Source organism: Haliaeetus leucocephalus, unplaced genomic scaffold (genome assembly GCF_000737465.1).
Source record: "Haliaeetus leucocephalus isolate CR32 unplaced genomic scaffold, Haliaeetus_leucocephalus-4.0 Scaffold217, whole genome shotgun sequence".
In the NCBI taxonomy this organism is placed as follows: Eukaryota; Metazoa; Chordata; class Aves; order Accipitriformes; family Accipitridae; genus Haliaeetus; species Haliaeetus leucocephalus.
The window spans coordinates 6009692-6015390 of NW_010972653.1; positions in this window are offsets into that span (position 1 = coordinate 6009692).

The window sequence follows — 5699 nt, forward strand, 5'->3', positions numbered from 1 at the left end:
GAGCATGTAGTGATAGGACAAGGGGTAATGGCTTTAAACTGAAAGAGGGTAGATTTAGATTAGATGTAACGAAGACATTTTTTTTTTATGATGGTGGTGAGGCACTGGAACAGGTTGCCCAGAGAAGCTGTGGATGCCCCATCCCTGGAAGTGTTCAAGGCCAGGTTGGATGGGGCTTTGATCAACTTGGTCTAGTGGAAGGGGTCCCTGCCCATGGCAGGGAGGGGTGGAACTAGATGGCCTTTAAAGGTCCCTTCCAACCCAAACCATTCTGTGAATCTATGATTTTGGTCTTGTTCCCTAGTGTCTGCTTCCCCTCCAATACTTCTCGCTCCCTTAAAGACATGCTAAATGTGTGCAGGGCTTATGCTCTCTGCCTTCTGCATTTCATTTTTGCCTTGCACATCCCTTCCTGCTACCTGCTTTCTCATTTGTCATGACCATTGGCAAAACGGCAGAAGAGCCAAGAATCTATACATATCTATTGCAATATAGACATTTTCTGAAACCAGCAATCTCATAGCACCACAATAAACTGTTCATGGATGAGCAACTTTAATGTTCCACTCCCATAAATTGGGTATTTTTTCTTAGATAAAAACAAGCCATATAATTAGAAAAGGGAACTAGTTACTTGTAATGAAAGAATAATCAAATCACCATTAAAAGGAAATTAGCTGCATTTATCTTAATTCTAGGGGCCCTACTGCTGTCTCCTGATAGGAGGATAAAATTTACTTGACAGTCTCGGTGATTTTTGCCACTCCTGTTTGTTAATGCAAGAAGGGGCCCTTTATCACGTTTTGGCAGAGCAAGTTGCATTTAACTGAACAAAAGCCATTAAAAGGCTATTTGTTTCATTTCCATAAAAAAAGACACACCTCAACTTTCAGGGATGCCACTGAGCTCCAGCTGGCTCCTCTGTCCTCCCACTTGCAAGTCACAATTGCTGGGACAGAGCCAGGGAGAGACCCAAGGGAGATCTGCAAAAGCTTTGTGTCCAACTAAACGGGTGCAGGGTATTCTTGGAGAGGAATCCCCCATGGGACATCTCCACCAGCGTCTCTTGGCAGCTGCAGCACAAGGAGGCCCCAGAGCTTTGGAGCCACTTCACAAGAGGTCCACTGGACCTGCTTAGGACCAAAACTGACAAACCTGTATTTTTTATGCCAACAGCACAAAGAAGGGAATGGTTCTGTTTAGCCAGCACCCTCCCTCCTTCACGGGCCATCAGGAGGAAAGGAAAGCTGTCTCAGGTGGGGAGATAGCTCACCCAGGTAACACAGGTTTGACTCTGCTCCCCAAAGTCTTTTCCATTCTTCAGTACCACATGCCGCTGACAGAGAGGATGCAGAGAAACCCTGTGATGTTCAGTAAGGTGATATATATATTGCACCACCCAGAAAAAGGAGTAGAATTTAACATCAACTACTGGAACGGTAGGAGGGAAGAAAAAGTGTCAAAGGCTGAGTCTTTACTACCAACCATGATCAGTAGCTGCTTCAGCGTATCAGACTACAGCAGCGTTCACCCCGCAGCAGATACCGATATTCATCAATATCATCCTTTAGCAGCAAAGACCAAACTACTCCCAGCATGGAGATACACTTATCCTGCAGCAAGTTAAACCAGACAAATGGCACTCAGCAGCAAAACTGAGGTTCGGTACCACCCTTCCAGGCTGACAGTTGCCTCCCTAACCCAAGTATTCCCCGATTCCTCTTCTCCCAGCAGAAGAAAATGGTTTGCATAAAACAGCAACCACCGTTAGCTACACACTCAACAACTTCTTCAGAGGCTTGTCCTCCCTGAAGCGATTAGTTTACCCCAGTAATGAACAAGCCATGCAAGTATTTTCAAAAATTTAAGAAGTCCTGTGGCCTTCCTCACAGCACAGTACAGATACAATACAGAATCAGGCTAAATAATATTTAAAGAGCTTGATCCCACTAGCTCACATTTATTTGTTACTTACTGGACTCTGATGATGCTTTAGCCTCTTATGTGGGTGACTTTTTATTTTTAATATAAGTAGAAGAGCACTCATGCCAACCTCTAGCACCTTTACAATATGAACATAAATTACAATAGTGTAACAAAAGATCTCCTTATCACTTCATTCCCAAGTCTCCAAACCAAGTGTGACATAAACAACTCTAAGTAGTATCTTACTTTATCTAGAAAAGTTGTGACCATCATTTTAGTTCCTCTCCAAAGGCTTAAATACAGATCAGTCTGTATGAATACACTTAGAATGTTTTTCATGTTTCAGCCAGAATGGTTTAGCTGTTTCTCACAGAGAAAAATCAGAGGCAAATTCAGTTTTGCCTAGGCTAACAAACTTTATTACCATTTTATTGAAGAATTCCAACACCTACAACCACCAGAGTGGCACCCTTAAACTCATTAAGAAGTTGGCCAATTGGAAGTTAAGTGTTTTGCTGGTTTCATGAAAAACTACCCAAATATGGAAAACTCAACTTTAGTATGCTCAGTGGACATCTTAAAATTTGCTAGCAGAATTTCCTTAAGACTCCAGCTTTCACATAAGACTGCTAAACCTCCAGTCCTCCTAAGCAAGCCCTCTTCTCTGCCCAGAAGTTTTACTAGAAGTTGCAACAAGAAAAGAAGGGCAGAGAGTACAACTACAGAAAGAATGCCAGCAAGGAGAACCAGATGGGGAGCGTATGGGCAGGAGCTGAGCAGAAGGCAGGAATCAGAAGGGGAGGAGATGGGATAGCAGTGTAAATTAGGGAGCAGATAATAAGGCAAAGAAGATGACAGGAAGCAGCATGGGAGCAAAAGAGAAAAGTCCTTAACCACCAGAACACAGGGCCTTTATAAACATGAAATACATTCTCTTGCCATTAAGCGAACAGACATGAGACTAGTTGTAAAGAATCTCCATCCCACTCAAGGCAGGACACAAAATGAGTAAGTTTTTCTACCACTACCCACAACAGGGCTATTTCAGATAGTACAGGAGTATGCTATGGATCCAAAGTGCTCAGTTCAGTGGCAGCCTGTGTAAATCCTATGAGAGAAGTCTGCTTTTGGGGGTTCTTCATTTGTATGTTTACCTTAATTCACTATGCTATATGTTTGCTTTGTGAGATGCTACCTTCACCTGCCATGTACCCGTTGTACAGACTGTAGGAAAGGAAGCTGCTGTCTGTACCACCTCTACCTTATTTGCTACAGAGATGAAAAGCATGTCATGGAAGGGGCTGGTTCTGCTGGGAAAAAGAAAGGAGAGTCTTACAGTTATGGCAAATAACTGAGCCTCCAGAAAACTGGATTCTAACTCTGTCGTAAAGTTCACATGCAAGTCCAAGGAATCTGCATTATATATATTCCTCGTTTTTCTCCCACACCCCAATTGAGTAATTTGTGGCGTGAGCTGCTAAGATGCTGAATGTGAGTAGGTGCATCTGAAGTCAGTGGGAGGTGGACTTTCAATACATGCCGAGTAGCATAAAGCATTTGCCACCCTGGAAATGAAGGTCTTCGATTTAGAATTTACCACTCTGGAAATTAAGGTCTTATATTTCTCCACATAGGTATCCTGAAGGGTTCATATTTTTCATTTCCTGGACATAAGATAATGCCAACCATTTCATAATGGTGTGACAAGGGTAAAGTCATTAATGTTAGTAGGATGATAGCACTCCTGAAATGCTCTAAAGGAAATTAATTTTTTTTTTTATTCAATGAAGGATAACGCTATGCAGGAAACTGTACATTACAGTATACACGGAATAAGCAATCAAAGAAACATTAAATAGAAACACAGAATTGGAAAGCTTCTGGAGTTTAGTCTCCTGCTCTCTCAGGCAACTACATCATATAAGCACTTTTATAAATTGATCAGGCTCCGCTTTCAAAGCAGATGGGCTTCCTGCCCTCAGCACAAGGATGTTGTTCAGCAGTCTCATTGCTCTGAAAATTCCAAATCTTCTAATTCACAGTCTAAATTCATTACTGCCCATTTTACACACATTTGTTCTCCATTTAAATAACCATTCCGCATCCATGTTGTTTGCTCTCCTTTTGAGACATCAAATCTCCTCTTAACCTTTATTTTGCTAAACTAAACACAACAAATTCTTCAAGCCTCCTCTCATAAAAGCTCCCCAAAGAACATCATTCCTACTTAGCAATACGGTTCCTCTGGGGAAACAAGCTTATGGCTATGTGATTAAAAAACCGTATCACAGTGCAGTCTTAAGGCACATAAGCCCACGGGACCCAAACCTGAAAAGCAAGTGGCACACAGTAGGTCTGAAGCCAGACACCCAGGCCACGCAGCTGCTCTGCACATACATATCAGACTCTACATCACGCGTGCAGTTAAGTCTGGATCCATCACACAGCTCTATGCACACAGACTTGCTATGCCCAGCACTTCCCAACTTTTAAGATGGTTCTGCATTTCTTAATGCAACATCTCAGTAGGTGGGAGAGAGATATGAACTACATGGTATGAGGCTAATTCTAGTATCTTCCCCGTTTTTGAGGGGAATCAGTGAAGGAGGTAGCCTTGACTAGGTCAGCTGTCCTTTCTCAAATAAAACCTACTCACCCATGCCCTGTAGGTAGAACGGTTAGTTTTCTCTCTGATGAAGATACGATGTTAATCACAAAAGGTTTTGTAGCACAATTGGTCAATTTTGGTCTTTACTTCATGTGTAGATGAAGCTAATCATTAGGGATTTTGGTGAAAATGAGAGAGTATCCTGCTGACAGGGAAGAATAAAAAGGCAACCTACAACTGTAGCAAGTTGCCAAGACAGTAATTTCTGGGGTAAAGTAATACATTTCCATAATGCTTTCTGAAAGAGTTTCATTAACTTTGAAAAACGTGTTATCAATAGGTCCTTTTTTATAACAGAATAAATGCTTCCCAAACTCAAATGACAAAGAGAGTGGCTCGTTCGCAGCATAGATCCAATTTCCACGTACATAACCCCAGTCCTAGTCCAAACACAGATCAAGAGCTTTATGAGTTGAGACAATAACATCCTGGGGTTGATTCAGAGAATTCATCATCCCATCTGGATGCTGAAGTTCCTCAGCATGACTATATTTGGCGATGCTGAAACCAAAGGTAAGGAGTCTCATCATTTCGCACAAGGACTTGGTACCGCACAAAGACATTGGTGAACGTGAAGTAGCCTGAGCCCTGACAGACCAGATGCATTTGATCCACGCCTGGGTTTTTGTTTGCTGAATGCCAGGACAAACAGCACAAACCCACCGTGTCCTTACCACACCCTCTGAGACGGAGGCAGCGCCAGTGCAGACAAAATCACGCACCCACCCAGCCAGCGTTTTGGACATACATACAGCAATAGGCGCCCCATGTTTATCCATTCATGGATGGATAACATTTTATTATTTGTAAGTCATTGCATGGACCTAAAATTCCAGGCTGTGTCCATTGCACCTCTGGCCTCTTGAGCATTAAGGTGAAATAAAGAAGGGGGGGCGGGGGGAGAAGTAAATCTATTGACGGTTGCTGATGTGAAATGCTTGCCTCCGCCTGCGTGGGGCCTCGGGAACACGAACTCTTCAGGAACACCCTCCAGCCACCCCGGCCCCCAGGGCAGAGCGCAGCCACCCTCACCGACAATGGCGTTTGAGAACCTGCCAGTGGGGGGAAAAAAAACCCACCAAAATAAACCAAAACCACCAGGAGC